Source organism: Hyla sarda, chromosome 6 (genome assembly GCF_029499605.1).
Source record: "Hyla sarda isolate aHylSar1 chromosome 6, aHylSar1.hap1, whole genome shotgun sequence".
NCBI lineage: Eukaryota > Metazoa > Chordata > Amphibia > Anura > Hylidae > Hyla > Hyla sarda.
In genome coordinates this window covers 55,414,109-55,429,831 of record NC_079194.1, presented here as the reverse complement: position 1 = coordinate 55,429,831, position 15,723 = coordinate 55,414,109, and positions in this window count along the sequence as shown.

The window sequence follows — 15,723 nt, the reverse complement described above, 5'->3', positions numbered from 1 at the left end:
AGCAGTAGGAGAGAATAAAGGGTGGTGAAGGGCCTGTGATGTTGATCATGTGACAGGAGTAGGTGGAGCTCAGCAGTAGGAGAGAATAAAGGGGGGTGAAGGGCCTGTGATGTTGATCATGTGACAGGAGTAGGTGGAGCTCAGCAGTAGGAGAGAATAAAGGGTGGTGAAGGGCCTGTGATGTTGATCATGTGACAGGAGTAGGTGGAGCTCAGCAGTAGGAGAGAATAAAGGGTGGTGAAGGGCCTGTGATGTTGATCATGTGACAGGAGTAGGTGGAGCTCAGCAGTAGGAGAGTGAGAACTTGATTTAAAAAAAAAAGTATAGGTCTCATGTTTCCTGTCTAGAGTGGAGCTCCAGTCGGGAAGAGGAGGGAAGGGGACCTACCTACTCTAGACAAACTACCTATAGGGGGGGACATATCTACTGGGTGCACACAATCTACAGTGGGGGACCTACCTACAGAATGGGGGTCTGTGACAGGACAGAAAGTACATTAAGGGGACCTACATACACAGGTAAACTACCTATATGGGTCTACCTACAAGGGGACCTCTGTACTAGAGGGAAACTACATACTGGGTTCATCTGCCAAATAGGGGAAACCTGTGGCGACCTGTCTACCTTATGAGAGGAACCTACCTACTTCTCCTCAACCCACCTAAACCTCTCGCTGGTGTATTTACCTACACACTTTACTGTGCGGGACATCATGGAGAGGGTCCTGGAAAAGAGCAGAACCTTAGATGTTTGTCCGGAAGGTTCTGCAGAGACAAGTGAAGGCTGGATGAAGTCGCAATGATGGTCTGGGGTAATTACTTATATGGCCTACAGTGGTAGTGATAGCAGTCATGGTGTGGTGCCTAGTTCAGTATGGAGGTAAAGCTCTTGGTGTAATGGAAACAATGTTATGGGATTATATATGTTTGTAGTTTTTTTTATGTGTTGGGACTAGTGTTGCTCGCGAATATTCGCAATTCAAATTTATTCGCGAATATCGCATATTCGCGAATATTCGCGAAAATAGCACTATATATTCGAAATTACGAATATTCCCTTTTTTTTTTACTTTCACAGTACACATCACAGTGATCATCCCTCTCTGCTTCCAGCTTGTGTGGTCTAAAGAAGGCTCTAATACTACTGTGTGAGACCGCCGGGCGAATATTCGCATATGCGAATATTAGCATATGTGAATATTCGTGAATATTGATCCTTCCCTTCTGCTGCTTCTATCAAGTTACACTGGTATACTTGCTATAAAGTTCATAAATTTTCATATATGCGAATTTACGCATATGCGAAAAAATGCGAATATTACGAATATGCAAATTTAGCGAATATATGCCGAATATTCGTCCATATATTCGCGAAATATTGCGAATTCGAATATGGCCCATGCCGCTCAACACTAGTGGCGACGTACTCTATAATCTGACTCTTTGAGTTAGTTTCTGGAATGCCCACTCTGCACCACGCAAGCATAAATTTGCATTAAAATGTGTAGGTTTTTCTGTGCTTCCTCCTCCCCCTCTGCTGTGTCCCCACTGTCCTAGGCAATCGATTTGCCCAGAAGTTGGTTAGCTTTTAGTTTTTTTCCTTCCCCCAAAGTATCCTGCTCATAAACATTTTCTCCCTGACTTTTCCGTCTAATGGCCTATCCTCAGGATGAATTAATATCAACAATATAAGATAGGTTGGAGTGCCCCCATCTTTTTAGCTGTATTAGGGTATGTTCACACTGCAGAACTGTAGCTGAATCTCCGCTCGCGGAATTCAGCGAGCAGAGATTCAGCCTGGCAGCCAGCGGCGGCATCACCATTGATGACTATGCAGTGCTCGCGGACTTCTGCGCAAAGAATGAACATGTCCTTGTCCGCCGCTGAAATTCCACAGTGTGAACGGGTCTCGTGGAAGACCCACTCACACAGATGCTAACGTTCACTGTGCGGAATTTTACTCATGGAATTCCGCACACGGAATTCTGTGGGTATTCCGCAGTGTGAACATACCCTTAAGGGGTTACAGCACAATTATATTTTTGTCTTGGCCCCCAATGTGCTCCCCCCCCCCCCCCCCCAAAAAAAAAAAAATATATATGAAAGCCTGAGTCGCCAATGCTAAGACCATTCGTCCATAGGATATTCCAAGTTTGTTAACCTCAAAGTAGTCTCCATTACCAACAGGTGGCAAGTAGATAGGCTGAAGTCGCCATATAATGGAACCAAAGCTGCAAGCAGGGACTATAGTCAGATGATGCGCTGGTCAAAACAGCCAGAGTTTGATCAGAAGCAACAGACAGGAAAAGGTCAGTATGGGCAGCAGACCAGAAGGCTTGGTCAAGATTAGAAGCCAGGTGGAGGACAAACAGACCTGGAGCAAATAGAAAGGATTTATCGGCACCTCCTTACCATGAGAACATGTTTATCTATTCATTTAATTTTAAAAGCATTCCATACTAACCATTCAACAAAACAGCAATGTCAGTATAGTGTGAGTACATAGCTGACGTGTTTCTGACCCATCAGAGTCATTAATCATGGTTCAGGGTCAGAGACATGTCAGTACTCAGCCTATACTAGTATTGATGTTTTGCTGAATTATCAGTACAAAGTGTTTTTAAAAATAAAGAAATAAAGAAACATGTTTTTACAGTAATGAACTGCTGGTCAATGCTTCAAATTTTCCTACAAGGAAAGTACATGTACAATTTGAAACAGTTGCCATGGATAGCTGTTCGGACATTGGACACTGGAGCAAACACAACTTTGCAGACTTAGGAACCTATGGGACATTGTCACTTAGGCAAGACGTGAAAGAGTAATGGTCCATAATAAGCCTGTTGCACTTTGGCATTAGCTAATGTTAGACATTTAGAAGGCTGGCATCCAGTGCACATGCATAACCCAAGTGCAAAGTGTAGTGATAAAGCATTAGAGTAGTGTCCGGGAAAAGGAAGAACCAGCAATTGAGTAGCCCACTTTTACTTTCCCACATTTTTACCTTTTAGGTAAATGGTGAAATTTGTGGACCAGGGACCTTTATACCCTGAACCAAAGAATGCCACTGGCACTTGAATGAGAAGAGATCCAAATTTTTGTATATCCGGGGGACCTGCCAGCTAAGAAGGATGTCTTCAAGAAAGTATTTGTCTTTCCCCATAGCAAACATATGAGCACTGTGCTCGTGATGTCAGCAGAGAGCACTGTGTTCCAAAAAGAAAATAATTTCCTCTGTAGTATTCAGCAGCTAATAAGTCATGGAAGGAGTAAGATTTTTTTTTATAGAAGTAATGTACAAATCGGTTTAACTTTCTGGCAGAGAAAAAAAGAAAGAAACCAGCGTTATTGGCAATTCAGTAATTGGACAGCAGAACTTCTTTATTTAAAGATGCAACAACGTACATGATTGAGGTGGTTCTGAGGACAATCCCCGTGTATACCTAGCAGAGCGGTGTGGCAGGGACACTCACCGAAGCACAACGGTGCCGTTTCACGCCGATGGGCGTTTCTTCAGTTGCACTCGGTGACCTCATCTCGCTACAGGTACGTGACTTAAATACATGTGTGTTACCATGGTAACTTATATTAACAAAAACATTTCACCAACATAAAATTCCTGTTAAAATCAGCAAATACCTGGTAAACTTAGAGGAAGACGTTCAGTTCATTCCTGTCATTGAAGCCCAAAGGGCCAGCAGCGTCTAGTTTGCTGATCCATTTGGCCTCATGACAGAGTAAATCTTTCTTTCTGTCCCCTCCTCTTGGGTGGATCTTAACGCACTCAATCCCTGCAAATTTTACGCACTTTGCGTTATTTGCATGGACCTGTTCCATATGTGTTATAAATCTGCTTGCTCCTACTTTGGTTTTTAATCATCTAAGATGTTCCTTAATGCAAATATGTAATTTCCTTTCCGTTTTCCCTATATAGAACATTCCGCAGGGACAAATCATAACATAAACTACATATTTGGTTTGGCAGGTAATTAGTTCTTTCACCGTAATATCTTTACCCCCTATGTTTAGGTGGGATACTGCTAGGTTTTGGTTACAGATGCTACAGTTGTGACATTTAAAGTTACCTTTGGGTTGCAGTTTTTCCAGCCAATTTTTCTCTCTTTTTTTTGGGTTGTCTCTTTTCTCTTTTTAATGAAATTACCGATGGTTCTATTGCGGCGGTAGGAAGGGGCCTTCTTCTAGCTCGTTTTATTACATGGTTTAACCCCTTAAGGACACATGACGTACTGGAACGTCATGTGTCCACTCCCGATCTATAACGCGGGGCCACGGCGTGGCCCCGCGTCATAGCGGTTCGGGCCCGGCCTCTAACAACGGCCGGGACCCGTGGCTAATAGTGCGCGGCATTGATCGCTGTGCCGCGCGCTATTAACCCTTTAGACGCGGCGTTCAAAGTTGAACGCCGCGTCTAAAGTGAAACCGAAAGCATGCCGGCTAGCTCAGTGGGCTGTTCGGGATAGCCGCGGTGAAATCGCGGCATCCCGAACAGCTGACAGGACAGCGGGAGGGCCCCTACCTGCCTCCTCGCTGTCCGATCGCCGAATGACTGCTCAGTGCCTGAGATCCAGGCATGAGCAGTCATGCGGCAGAATCATCGATCACTGGTTTCTTATGAGAAACCAGTGATCAATGTAAAAGATCAGTGTGTGCAGTGTTATAGGTCCCTATGGGACCTATAACACTGCAAAAAAAAAGTGCAAAAAAAAAGTGAATAAACATCATTTAACCCCTTCCCTATTAAAAGTTTGAATCACCCCCCTTTTCCCATAAAAGAAAAAACACAGTGTAAATAAAAATAAACATAAATGGTATCGCCGCGTGCGGAAATGTCCGAATTATAAAAATATATCGTTAATTAAACCGCACGGTCAATGGCGTGCGCGCAAAAAAATTCCAAAGTCCAAAATAGTGCATTTTTGGTCACTTTTTATATCATGAAAAAATGAATAAAAAGTGAAACCGAAAGCATGCCGGCTAGCTCAGTGGGCTGTTCGGGATAGCCGCGGTGAAATCGCGGCATCCCGAACAGCTGACAGGACAGCGGGAGGGCCCCTACCTGCCTCCTCGCTGTCCGATCGCCGAATGACTGCTCAGTGCCTGAGATCCAGGCATGAGCAGTCATGCGGCAGAATCATCGATCACTGGTTTCTTATGAGAAACCAGTGATCAATGTAAAAGATCAGTGTGTGCAGTGTTATAGGTCCCTATGGGACCTATAACACTGCAAAAAATGGTATCGCCGCGTGCGGAAATGTCCGAATTATAAAAATATATCGTTAATTAAACCGCACGGTCAATGGCGTGCGCGCAAAAAAATTCCAAAGTCCAAAATAGTGCATTTTTGGTCACTTTTTATATCATGAAAAAATGAATAAAAAGCGATCAATAAGTCCTATCAATGCAAAAATGGTACCGTTAAAAACTTCAGATCACGGCGCAAAAAATGAGCCCTCATACCGCCCCATACACGGAAAAATAAAAAAGTTATAGGGGTCAGAAGATGACAATTTTAAACGTATTAATTTTCCTGCATGTAGTTATGATTTTTTCCAGAAGTCCGACAAAATCAAACCTATATAAGTAGGGTATCATTTTAATCGTATGGACCTACAGAATACATATCAGGTGTCATTTTTACCGAAAAATGTACTACGTAGAAACGGAAGCCCCCAAAAGTTACAAAACAGCGGTTTTTTTTAAATTTTGTCGCACAATGATTTTTTTTCCCGCTTCACCATAGATTTTTGGGCAAAATGACTGACGTCATTACAAAGTAGAATTGGTGGCGCAAAAAATAAGCCATCATATGGATTTTTAGGTGTAAATTTGAAAGAGTTATGATTTTTTAAAGGCAAGGAGCAAAAAACGAAAATGCAAAAACGGAAAAACCTCCGGTCCTTAAGGGGTTAAGGGAGTATTATCAAATGAGAAGCATACTCTTTCCTTCTTATTGATATTAATACCTGTATGAAACAATAACTCATTATGTGCTTTATTTTCAGCCTTGATGTATGCCTCTTCAATTGTATCTTTGGGGGTAACCCCTTTCTCTAAGTCTGATTTTTAAGATCCTCAGCTTGTTGTCTATATAAATCGGGACTGCTGTTAATCCGCTTAAGTCTAAGGAACTGGCTGTAAGGAATGCTCCTCTTCACATGCACCGGTTGGGAACTGGCATAGTGAAGAAGAGCATTCCTTGATATCTCCTTCCTAAATCCTGTAGTGGCCAGTTGATTATCTCTTACCCAAATCTTGGTGTCCAGGAATTCCAGGGATTCTCCTCCATAGCTAGTAGTAAATGTCATGTTCGTTTCATTTTGATTAAGATATTGGGCGTGTTTCAGGGTGCTAAAAACGACCCCTTCCTCAGTAGGCGAATGTCACATTCGCCTACTGAGGAAGGGGTCGTTTTTAGCACCCTGAAACACGTCTAGGCTGATATCTAATCTGAACAGAGCACAATTTGCACGCACCACCTAGACTGAAGCCGGCCCAGAACTTTGTGCACCACTTGCTGCATTCATCAAACATCCTCTCCAACTGAGCGCATTACCAACCTGCTGCCTGCACTACCAGAACCCAGCCACGATCTCTCCAGCGAAGGTCCGATACACATCCAGGTATTTGCCGATACCACGGACCGTTCCCGAGAGAGTCTCCTGCCGGAGGCCATATCCATCCAGGCTCTCACGCCAGGATTGCTGCAGCCAACACAAGAATTTCAACTATCGGCCCGTCGCAGTACGGGACCAGCAGCCAGGGTGAGGTTGAACTTTGCATTTGTCTAATAACTGTGGGCAGCTTTTTATACATCTATACATCAGTCCATCAAGGGACTTTGCCTTTTCCATTACAAGTGCCGGACTATCAGCCCTTTTTTATTCATCATAGGTGCCGGACTAATAGTCGACTCCGGATCATTATATACCGTTGAAAAATTGCATTTGTTTTTTACATCTATAGATTATTCTATATTAGGTGGTTGCTATACATATATTCATATTTTCTAAATCTGTCATTAGGGCCCAATGACAGTTTAAGATAACATTGACATTGCTCTGATATTTTTAACCATTTAGGTTTTTATTGTTTTAATAAAATCTGCACTTTTTTTCAAAACTTTATGTCTCAAACAATTATTCACTGTGTACCCTAGGGTAGTATTCTTGAGGTGTGGTTAATCTTTGTTTTAATTTACAAATCTGTTTAACTTTCTGCCACCAGTTGATTTGAAAAAAATTATGTTTTCCACCGGAGTACCCCTTTAACCTAACTAATTTTGGCCCCAATAACTTCTTGCTATTAATAAGCATACGGTGCTGAACAAAATAAAAGTTTTTTTGTTTTTTTGTGGATTGAAATAACAGCCTAATAGAACACTTGCATGGTAGTAACAGTTATTTAGAGTCCCATAGCACAGTATAAGCAGTTTTATAAGGTAAAACCTTGTGATAGGTCCCCTTTAAGATAGGTGTTAATCATTTAACTATACGGGGATGGTAAGCCAATATTTCCCCAACTTGTTTCATAAATTTTTCATCATCCTCCCAATTAAAAAAATGTAAAATAATGTTTTCCCTTTATGGTTCTTTTTTTCACCAGCCAATTATGTTAATATAGATGCTACTTTAAATTTATTTCATTTGTTTTTACTTTTGTAAAAACCTGTTTCTGATAGATTCCATCCTCTACTGGTTACTGTTTAGCTCATAGCTGAACTCTGCTCTCTATCTCCCTGATGGGACCACAAAGCTGAATTTTTCAACAAAGATATTCCTGGAAAAATTGCTCCTAAAGACAAATAACACCTCTATAAATGTTCATGCTGAATGATTTATGGCTAGTCACTACCCTATTTTCGATAGATACTGTATGTGTAGAACATTAGACTTATATATCAATATTGGTACCAGTAATATTATATAAAGCAATTAAAGGGGTACTCCGCCCCTAGACATCTTATCCCCTATCCGAAGGATAGGAGATAAGATGTCTGATTGAGGGAGTCCTGCTGCTGGGGACCCCCACGATCTTGGCTGCGGCACCCCAGACATCTGGTGCATGGTGTGAACTTTGATCTGTGCCGGATGACTGGCGATGCGGGGCGGAGGCTCATGACATCATGGCCACACCCTGCTCATAACGTCACCACCACGCCCCCTCAATGAAAGTGTATGGGAGGGGGTGTGATGCCTGTCATGCCCCCCTCCCATAGACTTGCATTGAGGGGGCGTGGCCATGACATCACGAGTCTCTGGCGCACCCCCCGATGCTCTAAACGAACGTCGGGTGCAGCAGTGAGATAGCAGGGGTCCCCAGCAGCAGAACCTCTGCGATCAGACATCTTATCCCCTATCCTTTGGATAGGGGATAAGATGTCTAGGGGCGGAGTACCTCTTTAAGGCAATTAAAGGATTTTTTTTTATCTGCTAGGGATATAAAATAATATACTCAGCTTGAGTCCATCACTGGTGCTCCAGTCTACTGCGGTCCCTCGATTATTCCCTGCATGACGCGCTCTCTTCTCCCAGCTTTCCTGATGTGATGTCCAAACACATTGCAGCCAATTAAGTTCGAAACAGAACCAGAGGCACCAGGGTGGACCTGAGCATTAATGTAGCGCACAGTGAATATGATGTATTTTATTATTTTACATCCTTGCAGGCTGTCATTTGTCTTTATTGAAATCAGAGAACCAATTTGATGGTGGACTTACTGAGTTATTTAGGCATTAACTTGGGGTCAGAATAACGTTCCGGAGTCTAAGACCACTTTCACATGACCCTTTTTTGCACCCTTGTTAGATTCTTGTTTTTCAGAGATACAGAGCCAATGTTAACCTATGGTCCTATCCAAATGGACACATAAAATATGTGCATGTTTTAAGAATAAAGCATTCGCTACTTTGATCTGGATGGAAAATGCCCATTAAGATTTTTGGAGAGGGATTATAATATGCATGTGTTCCATATTGGATCTGTATTGTATCAGTATGTCATCACTAATTTATTAGTATTGTATCTTTTTTTTCATTTTTATCTTTTTATCCAATCTAAATTTTCACTGAAAAACACCCTTTATATTAAAATGTAACTTTTATTCTCTACTATTAAAATTGTTCAAAGAAAAAAGCCCCGTGCATATATAATCAATTATGATACTCAAGATAAAAGTAACATATCTCCATCAAATGTACAAAAAGCGTGTGGAGCGCCCAGTCCAACATAAATAGAACAATGGACTGGTAGAATCCCAACACACAATTTCCGGCTATACACCAAAAAACATTCAAATGCACCCACAAATAATAAATGTTATTTGAAGAAAAATCAACTCTCAACACGTTTCACCCCTCTATTATCGGGGATCCTCAGGAGAGACACCGGACAAATACAGTATACAGATTAAAACTTAAGCGTCAGCTGGGACAATACCCCAAACATATATGAGCACTCACGAGACCCCGCGTCTATGATGATCAGATGGAGGCTTGGTCTGACTCACAATCACTTGTTTAAATACAGCTGGATGGCGCCAAAATAGAATAGAAGGCGGCGTTTTCCTACCATCTTAGTACTCGCCTGGCGTCTGCGCAGACGTCCCGCCAAAGCTCCGGAATATGCGAAGCATCGGAGGTGTATGTATGACAACTTCCGGTCCGGCAGAGACGTCCGCGCAGGCGCCTTAAGCAGTGCCGATAGAGATACCGGAGCTGTCTATAGCTGTGGTTCGCCGGGCTGCACATGCGCCCAATTATACAGGCGCTACACTAAATATAAGGTTAGTAACGATATAAGTTATTAAATATATATGGATCCTAATCAATGATATACCATGATAATATGACAGCATAAAATAATATGCAATATTAATATTTCATTTTAATATAGGACCAAAATATTTAAATAATAGCCTAATTAAGATAAATTAAATGATGGGCCAATAGGGACACATTATTTATTATTTAAAATAAACCGGGTATATGATAATAAACTTTTTTTTAAATTAATCTAAAGAATGACCAAAAATTACACATTGCAGGTATCCTTTAGGCACTGTCAAGTGAACAAACTTTTTATAGAACAATAGTACAAGCAAATATAAGAAACTATGTAATATATTTTATTAGACAAAAATGTTTCTTTGTCCTATTATAAAACTCCCCCCCCCCCCCCCCACTACTGCTCAAATCTTCTTCACTGAAAATCAGCTAACCAAGCTGCCCGCAACCATTGTGCGGTGACAGTGTGGGCTCCCCTGGACCACGGCACCACTGTATCCCTTGTCCGATGCCGTCAGCAGCTAGGTCTGGCTGCGTTGTATTAGAGCTTGTTTTGTCCAGAACTTGGTACCATGAGTAGTGACCTGGGGACTTATCTGCTTAACATGGCGGGTTTTGTTTATGCAATTTCACCTTTGGAGATTCTTTTGAGGCCAAAAGTCTAAACTAACGGTTTGGCTTTCCCAGAGGTGTCTAATGCTATTATTGTTTTTGTGTTTGGGGAGACACAAATGCTAGTACTCAACTGACAACTGATGTGGGTACATGAGAGTAATTTGTCACTGGACATTTGCGGACATCACAGTCTGGTGGTAAGTGACCCAGGAATGTGTGTGTTTTCACAATACACCTTTATTTTTATACACTTCACTGTATATACTTCTGTTAAGTAAATTGTCCCTTATCATTGCTCTACTGTACAATATTCCCCTCTCATAATCCCCTGAGAATTCCACTTCAATCTGTGGATGAAACACGTAGGGAGTTGAAGGCAATAATTGGACCTTTCTAGGGACAGGTTTCTGGGTGGAACCACCTTTTTTAAGGCGATGCAACACTAGCTAAGAAGGGTGGACTATGTGTCAGACTAGGGCCAAATCATTAGAGCCCAACCCCCCACCTATACTTTTGGCCCCACATGTGAACGCTTATGCTCTATCATTTGGATAGGGGATAGGATATCTAGGGGCAGAGTACCCCTTTAAGGTGGGGAGGAAAGAACCTCCCTGGGGGATATCGGCTGCACTGTTTTTCACCTGGTAAAAGGCGTTAGAAACAGGGTCCCCTGTACCATTTACCTGTATATTCAGTGCGGTGACTCTGCTGTCAGTTTCCCTTTAAATGGGATATATCTATTTACCAGACACATAATAATTTTGACAACTATATACAGAAGCAAAGCGGAAATTTAGATTTTCAAAAAGGCTTGGCATACAGTACATGGCTTGACCTCAGCAAACCTGGAATGTAAGTGTTCTTTTTATGACATAATTTATATCAGTTTAATGACAACAGGAAGGACCAATAATAACATTTACCCCTGGGCAGACGTATAATCTAGAACAATGATGGTCTGTGCTGTTTATGCACCATTAGTATGGTTAATCTATATATACCGTATACTTGCATTTTATTCATTTACAGGACACTGTTCATCCCATTTCCTTTGTTTTTCTCTCGAACAGAAAGTCGATTTGGTCCTGATAAAAAAAAAAATGGTTTGTGTACGAACAAACAATTGTAGAAATAAAGATTTAGAATCAAAATCTCTGTTAATAAACAAAAACAAAGGTTGCCTAGTGCTTGCATCTGCTTTTAAAAAAAGTAGGGAAAACAGGAAAAATTCTAAAATGTTTCAGGTGTACATGACACCCTTAGTCGTACTATAGATACATTCAAGATACATCCATAGATACATTCAATTTTACATCCCAAAAATTTCATGATTTGTTTACTTTCTGTGATGGTCTCTTCCTCCAAAGGTAGATTAACCCTCTTGATGCTGCATAATTGGATCTTGAAGCTGGCCTCCAGAACACCTTATAGGACTGAGGTCGCTCAGCACAATGCGTTTTTATTCACAATATAATATCTATTGTTTATTATTTGGTGTTAGATGAGACTCAAAGCGTACCTGTCATATCACAAATAAAATAATGCTCATAAATGTTACTCACTCGATTGTACTGCTGCTTTACATGTCTTTTTATGTGTCTAGCCTCTGCATTTGGCTTACAAATCCCTCTGTTCTGCTGCTCACTCATTCTGACATCCACCGCTCAGAAAGGGGCATGTCCGAGGTGAGAACTGATCCCGCCCTCACTGCAGGTTGCCCTATAACCCCCTCCTCTCTGTGTTCATGCTGCAGTTTGATAGGACAGGAGTGAGCACAGAAGAGTGCTAGTCCTGCCCCCATTTCCTGGACTTTGTCCCAGCCTGTGCTTCTGCTAGAACAAAGATGATGTTGCATGGTATATATAGTGTTATATATATAGTGTATATACAGTGTTTCTGTAGTCCTGCTTGTTTTCATAGATTGTTGTATATATGACCTCATACATGACATTAATTAGAGGTTAATATTCAACAGGAAACCGATTGGTTAAATCAGGCATATGACTTCTATTTAAACTTGGCCTCTTGAATGTATATTAAGTATGAATAAGAGTGTCATGTATACCTGAAGTGTGTTGCCTTTTCACCTGTTTCCTTGCTGTTTGTATCTTGCAAAAAAATTCCAAATAAATCTGGAAATTTTTCAGTAACACATCCAAGCGCTTTTGTTTGCTTGCGCTAATAATGTTGGCCGGCACCAGTCTGGTTTATCCCAGTTGAGCCAAAAACTACTTTTATTTAAACCAAATGTCTCATATTGTAGAGGTCTTTTTAGACTGTACAACTATTAAGTCTCTGATGTAGAGCAACACAGGGGATTACTGTGCCCCTTGTCACAATGACCTAGTGCCAGAATGACTTCACAAATTTTCCAGTTTGGCCCAAGAAGAGACCCTGAGGAGGAATCTGTCTATGTCCTTCACAGCGTTGATGCACAGTTGCAGTCTTTTATTCCTCTTTTATTTGTGTTTATGGGTGAGAGGGATACAAGTATATTTCTTTTATGGTCGCAAAGTTAAGAGCCTCTTTCCTGAGGTCATTGTAGGTGTGCAGGACTATCCCTTATATAGCACTGTTGTTGGGATTCTGATTGGACTCCAGACATTCTACTGATAAGGCTTCTGACCTTTAGCATTGACGGCAGCATCTAGAGGGCTATATAACCAACCCGCTTTGTGCCGGTTACAGGCCGTGGTTGCCAGCTGCTGAATGCAGACCACAGCCAACAGCTATGGAGAGAGCTCAGCCCCCAAGCCATCTTCATGCCTCTTAAGCGGCACCATGATGTAAATATATCCATAGTGAATAGAAAAGGACTTACAACATAAAAGAAACATTTTTGTTTTTCAAAGCGAAAATGTGTGCGGGATAATATAGCACATAGGTTCATTTCTTCACATTTTTTTTTGTTTAGTCAATTTTAATTTCCATACTCATACATGTACTTCACATAGTATAAAGAATAGTTTTTTAAAGCTCACAACTCATACGAGCTCCATACCTTTCTTCCAATGCAGCCTTAACCCCTTAAGGACTCAGGGTTTTTCCATTTTTTTCCTCCTTACTTTTAAAACATCATAATTCTTTCAATTTTGCACCTAAAGATCCATATGATGGTTTATTTTTTGTGCCACCAATTCTACTTGGTAATGACATCAGTAATTTTACCCAAAAATCTACAGCGAAACGGAAAAAAAAACCTTGTGTGACAAAATTGAAGAAAAAACTGGATTTTGTAATTTTTGGGGGCTTCCGTTTCTAGGCAGTACATTTTTCGGTAAAAATGACACCTTCTCTTTATTCTGTAGGTCCATACGATTAAAATGATACCCTACTTATATAGATTTGATTTTGTCGTACTTCTGGAATAAATCATAACTACATGCATGAAAATTCATACATTTTAAAATAGTCCTCTTCTGACCCCTATACCTTTTTTATTTTTCCGCGTACAGGGTGGTATGAGGGCTAATTTTTTGCGCCGTCATCTGAAGTTTTTAGTAATTTCATTTTTTTGCATTGATCGGACTTTTTCAACGCTTCTTATTCATTTTTTCATTATATAAAAAGTGCCCAAAAATACTCTTTTTTGGACTTTGCGTTCACCATTGACCCTGCAGTTTAATTAACAATATATTTTTTTAATTCGGACATTTCCGCATGCGGCAATACCACATATGTTTTTTTTTATTTACATTTTTTTTATGGGAAAAGGGGGGTGATTCAAACTTTTATTAGGGAAGGGGTTAAATGATCTTAACTTTTTCTATCTGGTTCAAAAACAAAATACAGTAGGAAAATGAGCTTATTGAAGACATTTGACTCAATGGGGTACAGCGCGTGATATGGTAGGAGGCAGTTTTGAAATTCTCCCGCTGTATCCGGCTGCCAGATTTGCAAAATGAGATGTGAGAAAGATATTCGTTTCAAGTATGATCCTACTTCTAACACCAAGTGTAACACTGAGTGCTTCCTAATAATCCTAATGAACAAATCCGTACCTCAAAGCCAAGCCTCATAGAAGATAAAGGAAAGATTTATTTCAGCATAAGATTGAAAAATAACAGTATAAAAGATTAGTTAAAGGTTTACAAAATAAAGCATAAATCATTAGTAAAATCACAATTTACTTGGCTCCAATCCTAGAGGAGCATTGGCTCTGGGGCAGGAAGATAAGTGGTCAATAGCTGCACAATGGTGAGCATAAAAGAACACCTACTGTGGGGCACAATCTCCAACATTTCATAATATAGGAAGAAATAACCATATTTTTTCAGCAACAAGAATTCCTTCAATTACATTCCTTTCTCTACTACAACTATCATAATAAGAGTGCCTATAACATAAAGTAGGTGAATCTAGACCAAAGAGCAATACGCCAAGCTTTTATTGTCTTTGCAGTTACATGTCAAATGGTAGATTAAGAAATGGAGTATGATTTCACACAAAAGGGAAAGAGTCATAACCTTGTATAATTCACTACACTGCTTCCTTTGATTCTTTCATTCAAAGTCACTTTGCATAATATTTATGGCCACCATTGACATAGACGTAGTCCAAGGATCTTTAGATGTGGTATACTTTACCAAAAACAGTTGGCCTGCCGTGGTCATGTGACATCACAGCTCAGCATTTAAAACTGCCTTGATTCTTCATGGCATACTTTCTACAAGGTGCTCGAAACATTCCTCAGAGAGTTTGCTCCATATGGACATGATGACATCACACAGATTATATGGACATGATGACATCACACAGTTCCGGCATATAGACATGATGAAATCACACAGATGCCTTAGATTTGTCGGCTGCACATTTATGATGTGAATCTTCTGTTCCACCACATTCCAGTGGTGATCTATTGGATTAAGATCTGGTGACTGTGGAGGCCATTGGAGTCCAGTGACCTCATTGTCTTGTACTAGATGATGTGATGTGACATGGTACATTATCATGCAGGAAGTAGCCATCAGATGGGTCCACTGTGGTCATAAAGAGATGGACATGGTCAGCAACAATACTCAGGTAGGCTGTCACATTTAAACAATGCTCAACTGGTATTAAGATGCCCAAAGTAAGCCAGGAACATGCTCTGCGGGCGCACAACAAGGCTCAGGAGTGAGAGCGCACTATGTACATTTTAGGCCTAAATTGGTGATTTGCACAAGGGTGGCTGATTTTACAGCGGCTCTGACATAAACGCAAAAAAATAAATACCCACATGTGACCCCATTTTGGAAACGAAACATAACAAGGGGTATAGTGAGCCTAAACACCCCACAGGTGTTTGAAGAATTTTCGTTAAAG